Here is an 18,214-nt window from a genome sequence, read left to right as displayed (position 1 = left end):
TACGGTAATGGAATATTTTGAATTTTTTTGTCACGATTTGCGCCAGCGCGTCACCCTTCGGAGAGTGTCTTGAACACAAGAACAAAACGCCACTATTTGGATATAACTATGGATTATTTGGGACCAAAAATCAAATCAAAATCAGATCAAATGTATTTATATAGCCCTTCGTACATCAGCTGATATCTCAATGTGCTGTACAGAAACCCAGCCTAAAACCCCAAACAGCAAGCAATGCATGTGAAAGAAGCACGGTGGCTAGGAAAAACTCCCTAGGAATAACTCCCTAGAAAGGCCAAAACCTAGGAAGAAACCTAGAGAGGAACCAGGCTATGAGGGGTGGCCAGTCCTCTTCTGGCTGTGCCGGGTGGAAATTATAACAGAACATGGTCAAGATGTTAAAATGTTCATAAATGACCAGCATGGTCAAATAATAATAATCATAGTAGTTGTCGAGGGTGCAACAAGCACGTCCGGTGAACAGGTCAGGGTTCCATAGCCGCAGGCAGAACAGTTGAAACTGGAGCAGCAGCACGGCCAGGTGGACTGGGGACAGCAAGGAGTCATCATGCCAGGTAGTCCTGAGGCATGGTCCTAGGGCTCAGGTCCTCCAAGAGAGAGAAAGAAAGAAAGAGAGAAAGAGAGAATTAGAGAGAGCATATTTAAATTCACACAGGACACCGGATAAGACAAGAGAAATATTCCAGATGTAACAGACTGACCCTAGCCCCCCCGACACATAAACTACTGCAGCATAAATACTGGAGGCTGAGACAGGAGGGATCAGAAGACACTGTGGCCCCATCCGATGATACCTTCGGACAGGGCCAAACAGGCAGGATATAACCCCACCCACTTTGCCAAAGCACAGCCCCCACACCACTAGAGGGATGTCTCCAACCACCAATTTACCGTCCTAAGACAAGGCAGAGTATAGCCCACAAAGATCTCCACCATGGCACAACCCAAGGGGGGTGCCAACCCAGACAGGAAGACCATGTCAGTGACTCAACCCACTCAAGTGACACACCCCTCCCATGGACGGCATGGAAGAACACCAGTAAGCCAGTGACTCAGCCCCTGTAATAGGGTTAGAGGCAGAGAATCCCAGTGGAGAGAGGGGAACCGGCAAGACAGAGACAGCAAGGGCGGTTCGTTGCTCCAGCCTTTCCGTTCACCTTCACACTCCTGGGCCAGACTATACTTAACCTCTTATGGCTAGGGGGGCAGTATTTTCACGGCTGGATAAAAAACGTACCCGATTTAATCTGATTATTAGTCCTGCCCAGAAACTAGAATATGCATATAATTATTAGCTTTGGATAGAAAACACTCCAAAGTTTCTAAAACTGTTTGAATGGTGTCTGTGAGTATAACAGAACTCATTTGGCAGGCCAAAACGTGAGAAGATACTGTACAGGAAGTACCCGGTCTGACCATTTCTTGAACTTGTTTGCCATCTCTATCCATTACAAATGATCTCTGCTCTAACGTGAAACTTCCTACGGCTCACATGGTCTCTTAGAAGGCGGCAAAAAAGCTGAATGACGTAATTCAAAGCCCTGGCTGAAACACACGAGCGCTTTTGCTAAGTGGTCTATCAGAGGACAAAGGGCTTAGGCGCGAGCACTGGCCGCCCCCGCCTTTCTGTTTTTCCCTCTGTTTACAGACACCCTGATTCCTGGTCGGAATATTATCGCTTTTCTACGAGATAAATTGCATAAAAAATTGATTTTAAACAGCGGTTGACATGCTTCGAAGTACGGTAATGGAATATTTAGAATTTTTTTGTCACGAAATGCGCCATGTGCGCAACCCTGATTTACCATTCGGATAGTGTCTAGAACGCACGAACAAAACGCCGCTGTTGGACATAACGATGGATTATTTGGGACCAAACCAACATTTGTTATTGAAGTAGAAGTCCTGGGAGTGCATTCTGACGAAGAACAGGAAAGGTAAGACCATTTTTCTTATAGTAAATCTGATTTTGGTGAAGGCTAAACTTGCCAGGTGTCTAAATAGCTAGCCCTGTGATGGCCGGGCTATGTACTTAGAATATTGCAAAATGTGCTTTCACCAAAAAGCTATTTTAAAATCGGACATATCGAGTGCATAGAGGAGTTCTGTATCTATAATTCTTAAAATAATTGTTATGCTTTTTGTGAACGTTTATTGTGAGTAATTTAGCAAATTGTTAGTAAATTCCCCGGAAGTTTGCGGGGGGTATGCTAGTTCTGAACATCACATGCTAATGTAAAAAGCTGTTTTTTGATATAAATATGAACTTGATTGAACAAAACATGCATGTATTGTATAACATAATGTCCTAGGTGTGTCATCTGATGAAGATCATCAAAGGTTAGTGCTGCATTTAGCTGTCTTCTGGGTTTTTGTGACATTATATGCTAGCTTGAAAAATGGGTGTCTGATTATTTCTGGCTGGGTACTCTGCTGACAATCTAATGTTTTGCTTTCGCTGTAAAGCCTTTTTGAAATCGGACAGTGTGGTTAGATTAACGAGATTCTTGTCTTTAAAATGGTGTAAAATAGTCATATGTTTGAGAAATTGAAGTAATAGCATTTCTAAGGTATTTGAATAACGCGCCACAGGATTCCACTGGCTGTTACGTAGGTGGGACGATTTGGTGCCACCTGCCCTAGAGAGGTTAACCTGTTAGGGCTAGGGGGCAGTATTGACACGGCTGGATAAAAAACGTACCCGATTTAATCTGGTTACTACTCCTGCCCAGTAACTAGAATATGCATATAATTATTGGCTTTGGATAGAAAACACCCTAAAGTTTCTAAAACTGTTTGAATGGTGTCTGTGAGTATAACAGAACTCATATGGCAGGCCAAAACCTGAGAAGATTCCATGCAGGAAGTGGCCTGTCTGACAATTTCTTCCCCTTCTTGATTATCTCTATCCATTACAAAGGATCTCTGCTGTTACGTGACACTTCCTACGGCTCCCATGGGCTCTCAGAAGGCGGCAAAAAAGCTGAATCGTGGCTTTGCAGGCTCTTGCTGAAAAAAAGTAGCGCATTTGGGTAGTGGCTGGTTACAGTACTGTGAGACTCAGGCGCGTGCCCACGTCGACCGAATGCTTTGTTTTCTTTCCTCTGTTTACCTAAACGCAGATTCCTGATCAGAATATTATCGCTTTTTACGAAAAAATGGAATAAAAATGGATTTTAAACAGCGGTTGACATGCTTCGAAGTACGGTAATGGAATATTTAGATTTTTTTTGTCACGAATTGCGCCATGCTCGTGACCCTTATTTACACTTCGGATAGTGTCTTGAACGTGCGAACAAAACGCCGCTGTTTGGATATAACGATGGATTATTTTGGACCAAGCCAACATTTGTTATTGAAGTTGCAGTCCTGGGAGTGCATTCTGATGAAGAACATCAAAGGTAATCAAACTTTTCTAATAGTAAATCGGAGTTTGGTCAGTGCTAAACTTGGTGGGTGTCTAAATGGCTAGCCGTGATGGCTGGGCTATCTACTCAGAATATTGCAAAATGTGCTTTCACCGAAAAGCTATTTTAAAATCGGACACATCCATTGCACAAAGGAGTTCTGTATCTATAATTCTTAAAATAATTGTTATGTTTTTTGTGAACGTTTATCGTGAGTAATTTAGTAAATTCACCGGAGGTTTGCGGGGGGTATGCTAGTTCTGAACATCACATGCTAATGTAAAAAGCTGGTTTTTGATATAAATATGAACTTGATTGAACAAAACATGCATGTATTGTATAACATAATGTCCTAGGTGTGTCATCTGATGAAGATCATCAAAGGTTAGTGCTGCATTTAGCTGTGGTTTTGTGACATTATATGCTAGCTTGAAAAATGGGTGTCTGATTATGTCTGGCTGGGTACTCTGCTGACATAATCTAATTTTTTGCTTTCGTTGTAAAGGGTTTTTGAAATCAGACAGTGTGGTTAGATTAACCTCTTGGGGCTAGGTGGGACGCTAGCGTGCCACCCGTGGTGCACTCCATCAACAGCAGGTGCATTTCAAGAGCGGCAAATTTGAATCCAAATAAATGTCAAAATTCAAATTTTTCAAACATACAACTATTTTACACCCTTTGAAAGATAAACATCTCCTTAATCTAACCACGTTTTACGATTTCAAAAAGGTTTTACGGCGAAAGCATAAATTTAGAGTATGTTAGGACAGTACATTTACAAGAGTTGTGTGTAATGTTTTGTCAAGTCAAAGACAGGGTCACCAAAACCATAAAACCAGCTAAAATGATGCACTAACCTTTTACAATCTCCATCAGATGACACTCCTAGGACATTATGTTAGACAATGCATGCATTTTTAGTTCTATCAAGTTCATATTTATATCCAAAAAACAGCGTTTTACTATGGCATTGATGTTGAGGAAATCGTTTCCCTCCAATAACCGGCAGTCAAGTCAGCGTCACAAATTAAATAATTAAAATTAGAAAACATTGGTAAAATATTATATTGTCATTTAAAGAATTATAGATTTACATCTCTTGAACGCAATCAACTTGCCAGATTTAAAAATAACCTTACTGGGAAATCACACTTTGCAATAATCTGAGCACTGCGCCCAGAAAAATACGCGTTGCGATACAGACTAGACGTCATGTTGGGGAGATCTAAAATCGAAAATACTATGTAAATAATCCATTACCTTTGATTCTCTTCATCAGATGTCACTTCCAGGTATCACAGGTCCATAACGAATGTAGTTTTGTTCAAAAAAGCTCATCATTTATGTCCAAAAATCTCCGTCTTGTTAGCACATGATCTAAGCCAGCCGGACTTCTCGTCATGAACGAGGGGAAAAAATATATTTCCGTTCGTTCAAACATGTCAAACGTTGTATAGCATAAATCATTAGGGCCTTTTTTAACCAGAACATGAATAATATTCAAGGTGGACGAATGCATACTCTTTTATAACGTATTGGAACGAGGGTACCCAACATGAACTCGCGCGCCAGGTGTCTAATGGGACATCATCGTTCCATGGCTCTTGTTCGGTCAGATCTCCCTCCAGAAGACTCAAAACACTTTGTAAAGGCTGGTGACATCTAGTGGAAGCAATAGGAAGTGCCAAAATATTCCTCAGCCCCTGTGTTTTTCAATGGGATAGGTTTAAAGGTAATACAACACATCAGGTATCCACTTCCTGTCAGAAAATGTCTCAGGGTTTTGCCTGCCAAATGAGTTCTGTTATACTCACAGACACCATTCAAACAGTTTTAGAAACTTTAGAGTGTTTTCTATCCATATATAATAAGTATATGCATATTCTAGTTACTGGGTAGGATTAGTAACCAGATTAAATCGGGTACATTTTTTTTATCCAGACGTGCAAATGCTGCCCCCTAGCCCTAACAGGTTAACGAGAGTCTTGTCTTTAAAATGGTGTAAAATAGTCATATGTTTGAGAAATTGAAGTAATAGCGTTTCTAAGGTATTTGAAAATCGTGCCACGGGATTACACTGGCTGTTGTGTAGGTGGGACGATTTCGTCCCGCCTAGCCCAGAGAGGTTGAGGAAGTGATTGAGGTGGAGACTTGGTTTGGGGATTCCAACCTATGGCTGGAATGGATTTAGTATACAGCTAGATCAGTAGCTAAAGAAGAAGGTTATGCCTGCGCAACAGCCAAACTTCAGTTGACAACCATCCCCTTTCTACTCGATGGAATTCATTTACCAAGGGGAATGGCCTGTATGGTAAAGCTGTTCATGAAGGCAAGGAAGCCAGACAGTTGCACTGATCTGCATTATCTGTATCCTATGTGCCCATTAGATCCAGACTTCCCCCTTTCACAGTCGCAGGAGGAGACTATTATTGTGTGGCTCGACACAACACACCGGATGGAATGTAGGGGAAGTAAGAACATGCAATAGGACAGAGAATGTTACAACTGACGAGACAATGAGGGACCTGACTGGGTGGTTGAGTTCCGAGGACTTTAGTAAGATAAAAAGGCCGAGAGCGGATGTCTGGTGGTTGTGTGGAGGTATGAAGCTGTGGCCAAACCTGCCTGCAAATTGGACTGGTATTTGTGCAGTGGTACAGTTAGGCATGCCCTTCACCCTTATACAACACAAAGACCTAGTGCCAGGTGAAAGAGAGGGGAGGAGTGCTCCGTCAGGGTCCTTTGACGATAGAATTTACATTGATAGCATTGGGGTTCCAAAGGGGGTGCCTGATGAGTTTAAAGCTAGGAATCAGATATGGGCTGGATTGGAATCAAGTCTTTTTTGCTGGTCGACTCTCAATAAAAATGTGGATTGGATAAATTACATTTATTATAACCAACAGCGTTTCATCAACTATACCAGAGAGGCAATTCAAGGGTTAGCAGAACAGACAGCTGCGACCACTTTGATGGTATTGCAGAATAGAATAGCTTTGGATATGCTTCTGGCTGAAAAGGGTGGTGTGTGTGTGATTTTCTGATCTGAATGCCGGTCTAAACAATTTAGCTCAGGAGTTAGCAGAAAATTCCGGGGTGGACACGGCACTCACGGGATGGTTTGATAGTACATTCGGAAAATGGAAAAAGGTTGTAATCACTGTGTTGTGGGCTGCTTTCACCTGTATGACTGTGTTGATATTATGTGGTTGTTGTTTGGTCCCTTGTGCGAGAGGTCTCATTTCCAGGGCTCTGGAGAGATCGATGACGGAGCAGATGGTGAGATACGGACCGATTCCAAGTTCAGACCAGTGGGATGACAAATACCTAACGCCGAGCCTGGTGGAGGATTCATTCAATTACGAGGAGCCCATGTTAGACGAGACCATCTTTAATGTTTAGTGTTAATGTTGCGACAGTTCTTTTCTGGTAACAGAACAAAATAGTCAGCTCATGGTAACTTCTGATATAGCTGTACTTTAATCAATGCAAACACGTGCGTGGTATATGTGTGGTTCGTATATATACGGTCTCGCTGTTTTGCCTCGCAGGGTAAAACAGAGAAGAGAGCGACACATCCTATTGTTCTCGCTTTTATACTCTGACAGAGATAGTTCCTGCTCAATGCTGGCTTGTCAGAGGGAGGAGGAGCGTGGTTTAAACTTGCTCCTCCTATCGTTGGCGTGCAGGCTGGTCTCAGCCTAGTGACGCACTTCCTGTCGCCGGTTGTAGTTCTTCTTGTCTTCAACAGTTGATTTATCCGTAGTTCATATACTTAATATTGTAGCATAGCGTCCCCAGTATATTATATAAGTTATGCATACAAATAGCCAGTTCAACCCTAACAATCTAATAAGAAATTTCAGGGAAATTTAAGAGTCCCCCTTTTGACACCCCCTAGGGTGTCACTCAACACAATTTGTATATCTCCATTTCAATGATTATATATTTCCTTATAAACCTTCACATCAGGAAAGACAAATAGTATACAGGATAAATTCATAACATATTACTCAACACGTATAAAAAGCCTTTTTGCGACAGTGGCTACACCTAACATGTGTGGGACAGAATCTTTGTCCCAGTACTTAAAACCTTCACATCCACCTGCCACTACATTCAATACATATGAATTTATTGTGCATACGCTTTATTCAACCACTTCCTCAACAGTAAAACAAGGATCGTCCTCTGACAGATCCATCTTTGGCCCAGAGCTGGATTTAGTGTTTTCCGGGGTCAATTCCATCAAAGGCATCATTCCGGTTGCTCTGACAACTTCTGTAAGAGACTTTCTTAAGCAAGGGATTATACAGGCAGCACAACTAAACAATAATAGGACCACAAGTACTAGGGTCCGAATTCCAGTAGCCACCATAGATGTGTACTTGCCAAAAAAGAAATTCATCCAATTTCCCTCGTCTACCCCTGCTTCACCCCTGCATCTCCGCAGATAGCTTGTCAAGTCTCAATAGGGATTAAAATGATATCATTCCCATTACAATCCACCCGTTTTGCTAGATATTTCACAGACATTATAACACATCTATTTTTATTGGATTCAGAAATTTCACACAAATTCAAACTAATTCATGCATCCCAATAGATGGTCTCATCTAACATGTGCTCCTCATATTTGAATGAATCCTCCACCTTGCTCGGCGGTAGGTACTTGTCGTCTCATTGGTCTGAACTTTGACTCGGTCCGTATCTCACCATCTGCTCCGTTATCCATCTCTCTAGAGTTCTGGTGATTAAACCTCTCGCACATGGGACCAAACAACAACCACACAACCCAAACACACTCATACAGGTGAAAGCAGCCCATAATACAGTTCTTACAACATTTTTCCATTTCCCAAACATGAGCTGTGTTATCAAAAATGTACGTACAGCAATGAACCTAATCATTCTACCTACACCATCCTCTTTGCCCGTTATCTATCGAGAGTCAGTCTATTTTACCAGGTCATGAGGGAGGTGGCGGATAATTGGTCAGAGAATCTCTTTACTGCATCCCCTGTTTCATTCATGAATCTCTGTTGATTAAAAGATGTCATAAATTCAATCCACATTATTATTTATTGTCAACTACGAACATAATGTAGTGTTAAAGCCTTCACATATTTGATTCATAACTTTGTATTCATCTGGAACCTCCCTGAGGATGCCAATAGCATCCATCTAGACAAAGCTAATCCCATCCTGGTCAAAACTCCTCCTGTACCTTCTTTAGCCTCCTATAACTGGTCTCTGATAGTTAATTCGAACTGGTTGGACCAATAACCCCAGGGCGCAAATTCCTAACCACCCTTTGTGGTAATTCCTGTCGTATGTGTCCTTTGCTGGTACTAGCCGACCCTTCATCAGTTGTAGGTGCTATGAGGTTAAACATTTTCTCCTGTGCTTTCAAACCTAAGTCAGTCACATTAACAATTACCTTTCCAGCCATTAAAATCATCTTAATTCTCGGTGCCATTCTTGTATCTATAACACTGGTGCTCATCAGGAATTTAGGTGAACCGAGGTGGGTTGGCTGAATACTTCAATCTGGCCAACCCCTATTCCTGTACAGTTGTCTGCTTCCCCAGGAAATTGTTTAACCTGTTGGGTCTAGGGGGCAGCATTTGCACGTCTGGATAAAAAAAATGTACCCGATTTAATCTGGTTACTAATCCTACCCAGTAACTAGAATATGCATATACTTATTATATATGGATAGAAAACACTCTAAAGTTTCCAAAACTGTTTGAATGGTGTCTGTGAGTATAACAGAACTCATTTGGCAGGCAAAACCCTGAGACATTTTCTGACAGGAAGTGGATACCTGATGTGTTGTATTGACTTTAAACCTATCCCATTGAAAAACACAGGGGTTTAGGAATATTTTGGCACTTCCTATTGCTTCCACTAGATGTCACCAGCCTTTACAAAGTGTTTTGAGTCTTCTGGAGGGAGATCTGACCGAACAAGAGCCATGGAACGGTGATGTCCCATTAGACACCTGGCGCGCTACTTCATGTTGGGTACCCTCGTTCCAATACGTTATAAAAGGCTATGCATTCGTCCACCTTGAATATTATTCATGTTCTGGTTAAAAAAGGCCCTAATGATTTATGCTATACAACGTTTGACATGTTTGAACGAACGGAAATATATTTTTTCCCCTCGTTCATGACGAGAAGTCCGGCTGGCTTACATCATGTGCTAACGAGACGGAGATTTTGGACATAAATGATGAGCTTTTTTGAACAAAACTACATTCGTTATGGACCTGTGATACCTGGAAGTGACATCTGATGAAGAGAATCAAAGGTAATGGATTATTTACATAGTATTTTCGATTTTAGATCTCCCCAACATGACGTCTAGTCTGTATCGCAACGCGTATTTTTTCTGGGCACAGTGCTCAGATTATTGCAAAGTGTGATTTCCCAGTAAGGTTATTTTTTAAATCTGGCAAGTTGATTGCGTTCAAAAGATGTAAATCTATAATTCTTTAAATGACAATATAATATTTTACCAATGTTTTCTAATTTTAATTATTTAATTTGTGACGCTGACTTGACTGCCGGTTATTGGAGGGAAACGATTTCCTCAACATCAATGCCATAGTAAAACGCTGTTTTTGTATATAAATATGAACTTGATAGAACTAAAAAATGCATGCATTGTCTAACATAATGTCCTAGGAGTGTCATCTGATGGAGATTGTAAAAGGTTAGTGTATCATTTTAGCTGGTTTTATGGTTTTGGTGACCCTGTCTTTGACTTGACAAAACATTACACACAACTCTTGTAAATGTACTGTCCTAACATACTCTAAATTTATGCTTTCGCCGTAAAACCTTTTTGAAATCGTAAAACGTGGTTAGATTAAGGAGATGTTTATCTTTCAAATGGTGTAACATAGTTGTATTTTTGAAAAATTTGAATTTTGACATTTATTTGGATTCAAATTTGCCGCTCTTGAAATGCACCTGCTGTTGATGGAGTGCACCACGGGTGGCACGCTAGCGTCCCACCTAGCCCCAAGAGGTTAATGTTTACCTTAAATTCTACATCTTGATCTTCTTTGATTCCTTATTCTGTATGTCACTCATCAGTGTATTATATAGTATCTTTTACTTCTTCTCAATGACAACGGTATCCTATGATTAGTACCCGTATGTGGTGGATCTGAATATATCAGAAAGATTAGACTATGATGCAGCTCAGAGTTTCTACTCTTCCCAAAAACCGTCAACCCTCTCCTGCCCTTAGTCGATCTGCTTGGTACCACCCCATACTCACACCTCTAGGAGCACACACAGTGATGAACGGTCGGGATAGGAAATCTTCGTTAAGGAGGTAACCCCCCGGACCTTATTGGTTCTCGGTTCTTCTCCTAACTCTGTGTGTGATCATCAGTGGTCATATGTGTACATACCTTCTTGCAGTGGATAACGTGGACCCAAGTGACTCTCTCAGCTTTCCTAATGGCAAAGGCAGTGGTTTAACAGCATCTGGTATGGGGCTTCCCAACGGGACTGCTTACAGTTTTTTCTCCTCAGGGACTGGATCCACACCCAGTCTCCTAGTTCGATTGAGTGAATCACCTTCTCCTGTAATTCACCTGTTGGACATAAAATCTTGGACATACGGGTTTGGTTAACAGTCTTCTCATGTGCTCTGCTAGTATTTCTTCAATTTCCATGTCTACATGTTCTGGTATCTCTATTCTCTCTAACTCTGGCATTCTATAGGCTCTACTTGATTAGCTAAACTGTCATCCATCATTTAACCTGTTAGGGCTAGGGGGCAGCATTGACACGGCTGGATAAAAAACATACCCGATTTAATCTGGTTACCACTCCTACTCAGTAACTAGAATATGCATATACTTATTACATATGGATAGAAAACACCCTAAATTTTCTAAAACTGTTTGAATGGTGTCTGTGAGTATAACAGAACTCAAATGGCAGGTCAAAACCTGAGAGATTCCTTTACAGGAAGTGGCCTGTCTGACCATTTCTGGAACTTCTTTGCCATCTCTATCATTTACTAAGGATCTCTGCTCTAACGTGACACTTCCCACGTCGTCCATAGGCTCTCATAGCCCGGGAAAAAACAGAATGTCGTCATTCCAGCCCCAGGCTGAAACACATTATCGCCTTTCTCAAGTGGCCCATCAAGAGACACTAGCTTATGCACGTGACCCCGACCGCCCCGCCTTTGGGATTTTTTCCTCTGTTTGCCGAAAAGGAGATTCCCTGTCGGAATTTTACCGCTTTTCTACGAGAAAAATGACGTAAAAATTGATTTTAAACAGCGGTTGACATGCTTCGACGTACGGCAATTGAATACTTTGAATTTTATTGTCAGGAATTGCGCCAAGCGCGACACTTCTTTACTATTTCGGATAGTGTCTGGAACGCACGAACAAAACGCCGCTATTCGGATATAACGATGGATTATTTTGGACCAAACCAACATTTGTTATTGAAGTAGACGTCCTGGGTGTGCATTCTGACGAAGACAACAAAAGGTAATGACATTTTTTATAATAGTAAATATGATTATGGTGAGTGCTAAACTTGCCGGGTGTCTAAATAGCGAGCCCGTGATGCCTGGGCTATATACTTAGAATATTGCAAAATGTGCTTTCACCAAAAAGCTATTTTAAAATCGGACATATCGAGTGCATAGAGGAGGTCTGTATCTATAATTCTTAAAATAATTGTTATGCTTTTTGTGAACGTTTATCGTGAGTAATTTAGTAAAATGTTAGCGAATTCCCGTAAGTTTGCGGGGGTATGCTAGTTCTGAACGTCACATGCTAATGTAAAAAGCTGGTTTTGATATAAATATGAACTTGATTGAACAAAACATGCATGTATTGTATAACATAATGTCCTAGGGTTGTCATCTGATGAAGATCATCAAAGGTGAGTGCTGCATTTAGCTGTCTTCTGGGTTTTGGTGACATTATATGCTGGCTTGAAAAATGGGTGTCTGATTATTTCTGGCTTGGTACTCTGCTGACATAATCTAATGTTTTGCTTTCGTTGTAAAGCCTTTTTGAAATCGGACAGTGTGGTTAGATTAACGAGAGTCTTATCTTTAAATGGCTGTAAAATAGTCATATGTTTGAGAAATTGAAGTAATAGGATTTTGAAGATTTTGAAAATCGCGCCACAGGCTGGCAGTGGATGTTACGTAGGTGGGACGAATTCGTCCCGCCGGTCACATAGAGGTTAAAAAGAGATGGCTCCTAGTAAACCAACATAAGGGATATTATCTTGACCTCATATTCTAGCTACCATAATCATGTCCACCAAATAAGTTGGGAACACTTCTACCCATTTGCTATACTTATCTGTTATTGTTAAACACCCCTTCTTCCCCTCAATTCGGAATAGTTCAATAAGTCCATTTCCAAATGTTGGAATGGACATTCTACAAAAATGTTTTTGTTCTAGTAGCATCCTATCCTGTTCTATCGCCTGCTCTACTATACTCCCCCTTTTTATACATGGCTCAAGCCATGTATCAATTTTGCTGCATTTCTTAACCTGTTAGGGCTAGGGGGCAGCATTGACACGGCTGGATAAAAAACATACCCGATTTAATCTGGTTACCACTCCTACTCAGTAACTAGAATATGCATATACTTATTACATATGGATAGAAAACACCCTACATTTTCTAAAACTGTTTGAATGGTGTCTGTGAGTATAACAGAACTCAAATGGCAGGTCAAAACCTGAGAGATTCCTTTACAGGAAGTGGCCTGTCTGACCATTTCTGGAACTTCTTTGCCATCTCTATCATTTACTAAGGATCTCTGCTCTAACGTGACACTTCCCACGTCGTCCATAGGCTCTCATAGCCCGGGAAAAAGAGAATGTCGTCATTCCAGCCCCAGGCTGAAACACATTATCGCCTTTCTCAAGTGGCCCATCAAGAGACACTAGCTTATGCGCGTGACCCCGACCGCCCCGCCTTTGGGATTTTTTTCCTCTGTTTGCCGAAAAGGAGATTCCCTGTCGGAATTTTATCGCTTTTCACGAGAAAAATGACGTAAAAATTGATTTTAAACAGCGGTTGACATGCTTCGACGTACGGCAATGGAATACTTTGAATTTTATTGTCAGGAATTGCGCCAAGCGCGCGACACTTCTTTACTATTTCGGATAGTGTCTGGAACGCACAAACAAAACGCCGCTATTCGGATATAACGATGGATTATTTTGGACCAAACCAACATTTGTTATTGAAGTAGACGTCCTGGGTGTGCATTCTGACGAAGACAACAAAAGGTAATGACATTTTTATAATAGTAAATATGATTATGGTGAGTGCTAAACTTGCCGGGTGTCTAAATAGCGAGCCCGTGATGCCTGGGCTATATACTTAGAATATTGCAAAATGTGCTTTCACCAAAAAGCTATTTTAAAATCGGACATATCGAGTGCATAGAGGAGGTCTGTATCTATAATTCTTAAAATAATTGTTATGCTTTTTGTGAACGTTTATCGTGAGTAATTTAGTAAAATGTTAGCGAATTCCCCGTAAGTTTGCGGGGGGTATGCTAGTTCTGAACGTCACATGCTAATGTAAAAAAGCTGGTTTTTGATATAAATATGAACTTGATTGAACAAAACATGCATGTATTGTATAACATAATGTCCTAGGGTTGTCATCTGATGAAGATCATCAAAGGTGAGTGCTGCATTTAGCTGTCTTCTGGGTTTTGGTGACATTATATGCTGGCTTGAAAAATGGGTGTCTGATTATTTCTGGCTTGGTACTCTGCTGACATAATCTAATGTTTTGCTTTCGTTGTAAAGCCTTTTTGAAATCGGACAGTGTGGTTAGATTAACGAGAGTCTTATCTTTAAATGGCTGTAAAATAGTCATATGTTTGAGAAATTGAAGTAATAGGATTTTGAAGATTTTGAAAATCGCGCCACAGGCTGGCAGTGGATGTTACGTAGGTGGGACGAATTCGTCCCGCCGGTCCCATAGAGGTTAACCTGTTAGGGCTAGGGGGCAGCATTGACACGGCTGGATAAAAAACATACCCGATTTAATCTGGTTACCACTCCTACTCAGTAACTAGAATATGCATATACTTATTACATATGGATAGAAAACACCCTAAATTTTCTAAAACTGTTTGAATGGTGTCTGTGAGTATAACAGAACTCAAATGGCAGGTCAAAACCTGAGAGATTCCTTTACAGGAAGTGGCCTGTCTGACCATTTCTGGAACTTCTTTGCCATCTCTATCATTTACTAAGGATCTCTGCTCTAACGTGACACTTCCCACGTCGTCCATAGGCTCTCAGAGCCCGGGAAAAAAGAGAATGTCGTCATTCCAGCCCCATGCTGAAACACATTATCGCCTTTCTCAAGTGGCCCATCAAGAGACACTAGCTTATGCGCGTGACCCCGACCGCCCCCGCCTTTGGGATTTTTTCCTCTGTTTGCCGAAAAGGAGATTCCCTGTCGGAATTTTATCGCTTTTCTACGAGAAAAATGACGTAAAAAATTGATTTTAAACAGCGGTTGACATGCTTCGACGTACGGCAATGGAATACTTTGAATTTTATTGTCAGGAATTGCGCCAAGCGCGCGACACTTCTTTACTATTTCGGATAGTGTCTGGAACGCATCGAACAAAACGCCGCTATTCGGATATAACGATGGATTATTTTGGACCAAACCAACATTTGTTATTGAAGTAGACGTCCTGGGTGTGCATTCTGACGAAGACAACAAAAGGTAATGACATTTTTATAATAGTAAATATGATTATGGTGAGTGCTAAACTTGCCGGGTGTCTAAATAGCGAGCCCGTGATGCCTGGGCTATGTACTTAGAATATTGCAAAATGTGCTTTCACCAAAAAGCTATTTTAAAATCGGACATATCGAGTGCATAGAGGAGGTCTGTATCTATAATTCTTAAAATAATTGTTATGCTTTTTGTGAACGTTTATCGTGAGTAATTTAGTAAAATGTTAGCGAATTCCCCGTAAGTTTGCGGGGGTATGCTAGTTCTGAACGTCACATGCTAATGTAAAAAGCTGGTTTTTGATATAAATATGAACTTGATTGAACAAAACATGCATGTATTGTATAACATAATGTCCTAGGGTTGTCATCTGATGAAGATCATCAAAGGTGAGTGCTGCATTTAGCTGTCTTCTGGGTTTTGGTGACATTATATGCTGGCTTGAAAAAATGGGTGTCTGATTATTTCTGGCTTGGTACTCTGCTGACATAATCTAATGTTTTGCTTTCGTTGTAAAGCCTTTTTGAAATCGGACAGTGTGGTTAGATTAACGAGAGTCTTATCTTTAAATGGCTGTAAAATAGTCATATGTTTGAGAAATTGAAGTAATAGGATTTTGAAGATTTTGAAAATCGCGCCACAGGCTGGCAGTGGCTGTTACGTAGGTGGGACGAATTCGTCCCGCCGGTCCCATAGAGGTTAACAATGTCTTTGGTAAGGTTAGTAAATTATCCTTATGTCAGCCCTTCTCTTGTAGGATTGCCCCCTTTTACTTTCCACATGTCCAATTCTCCCTGGGGCATTCCTCCTTAGCTACCCTGTGCATTTCTCTATCAAGTGTCTTATCTTCTTTAAGATTTAACAACTACTTTCAAGTAAATTATCATATCTTTTCCTAGCGAATTTTACCAAACATAACTTAAAATCAAAACTAAAATACATGCTCATGGAGCCGATAGTCTCTTCATGAACTAATATCCTAAAGCTAAATGAACCAAACTAAATTATCTTCCTATCTTTTATTCCTATGTCTTTTCTGTCTCTCCCAGTGTTATTTCTGTCCTCACCTGTTTATAATTTAACTATGCTGGTCGTCACTCACTACCCGTTATCTAATTCTTCTGTTTCACTTTTATCTTCTCTTCCTTGCTTATGCTCTCCTCCTCCTACTTCCAACCCATCAAGGTCTCAGCAGTGCAGGGGAGTATTAAATGTCTCATTATCTTATTACATAGCTACTTACATTTATCTCGATACCCTCAATGATCCTGGATTCCCTACAGATGTCATATATTCCTGTCCTGTTGGCTTAGAATATATTCTAAAGCTTGACATAAGTCTACCATTTAAAACTTATTTAACAAAATATATTTTTACTATTATATTAATTCCAGTCTTGTGTTAAATCTCGTCCACTAAATACAACCACAGCTGACTTCCTAAGGGAAAATAAACTTATCTAGATAATGTAAAAAGTACCCCTACTTATCAAACGATATTCAAGTAACATAATCAGATCAAAATGTCTAATCTGAACTACTCCCCAAAGAAAAATTATTGTACCCTTTTCGTCATTTTGTCTTCTCATTGGTTCAAATTATCAATTGTGTCTAAGAACTTTAACTTCATCATAATTATCAGTTCTCCAAATTTCCTTAAAGTCAGTATCCCAAATGACCTTAAATTCACCATCCAATGGCTTTTCATTGCGGCTGATCAGACCACAAAAGGAAAAGTCACCAGTGGGGTCAAAAAGTCCCTCTTTTACCGCTTTTAACTCTTCTTCCTGTTCCTAAGTTAAAAACAAATCATCCTGACATTAACCTGCTATGGCTAGGGGGCAGTATTTTCACGGCTGGATAAAAAACGTACCCGATTTAATCTGGTTACCACTCCTACCCAGTAACTAGAATATGCATATACTTATTACATATGGATAGAAAACACCCTAAAGTTTCTAAAACTGTTTGAATGGTGTCTGTGAGTATAACAGAACTCATTTGGCAGGCAAAAAACTGAGAAGGTTTCATGCAGGAAGTGGCCTGTCTGACAAGGTGTCGTTCTTCTTGTCTCTGTTCCGGGGAATTCGCTAACATTTTACTAAATTACTCACGATAAACGTTCACAAAAAGCATAACAATTATTTTAAGAATTATAGATACAGACCTCCTCTGTGCACTCGATATTTCCGATTTTAAAATAGCTTTTTGGTGAAAGCACATTTTGCAATATTCTAAGTACATAGCCCAGGCATCACGGGCTCGCTATTTAGACACCCGGCAAGTTTAGCACTCACCATAATCATATTTACTATTATAAAAATTTCATTACCTTTTGTTGTCTTCGTCAGAATACACACCCAGGACAGCTACTTCAATAACAAATGTTGGTTTGGTCCAAAATAATCCATCGTTATATCCGAATAGCGGCGTTTTTGTTCGATGCGTTCCAGACACTATCCGAAATAGTAAAGAAGTGTCACGCGCTTGGCGCAATTCGTGACAATAAAATTCTAAGTATTCCATTACCGTACTTCGAAGCATGTCAACCGCTGTTTAAAATCAATTTTTACGACATTTTTCTCATAGAAAAGCGATAATATTCCTACAGGGAATCTCCTTTTCGGCAAATAGAGGAAAAAATCCCAAAGGCGGGGGGCGGTCGGGGTCACGCGCATAAGCTAGTGTCTCTTGATCGGCCACTTGAGAAAGGCGATAATGTGTTTCAGCCTGGGGCTGGAATGACGACATTCTGTTTTTTCCCGGGCTCTGAGCGCCTATGGACGACGTGGGAAGTGTCACGTTAGAGCAGAGATCCTTAGTAAATGATAGAGATGGAAAAGAAGTTCAACAAATTGTCAGACAGGCCACTTCCTGTAAAGGAATCTCTCAGGTTTTGACCTGCCATTTGAGTTCTGTTATACTCACAGACACCATTCAAACAGTTTTAGAAAATGTAGGGTGTTTTCTATCCATATGTAATAAGTATATGCATATTCTAGT

At 40.5% G+C, this 18,214-nt stretch overlaps 1 protein-coding gene and 1 long non-coding RNA gene across 2 annotated transcripts in view; one reads left to right on the top strand and one right to left on the bottom strand.

The window, feature by feature from the left end:
• The window catches only part of LOC123741878 (zinc finger protein 184-like), a gene marked incomplete at both ends in the record, with an annotated part of 464,177 nt that overhangs the window by 427,523 nt on the left and 18,440 nt on the right, over window positions 1-18,214 (top strand). The window lies entirely within an intron of this gene.
• On the bottom strand, window positions 12,887-16,964 carry LOC123741822 (uncharacterized). Its single transcript, XR_006769372.1, has 2 exons — window positions 15,917-16,964; window positions 12,887-12,985 (listed from the first exon to the last, which is right to left on the bottom strand). It is a non-coding gene; the product is annotated as an uncharacterized lncRNA (long non-coding RNA).

The sequence above is a fragment of the Salmo salar genome, chromosome ssa03 (genome assembly GCF_905237065.1).
Source record: "Salmo salar chromosome ssa03, Ssal_v3.1, whole genome shotgun sequence".
Taxonomy (NCBI): Eukaryota; Metazoa; Chordata; class Actinopteri; order Salmoniformes; family Salmonidae; genus Salmo; species Salmo salar.
Note: the sequence above shows the minus strand (reverse complement) of the source record. Positions and strands in the feature narration are given on the sequence as shown.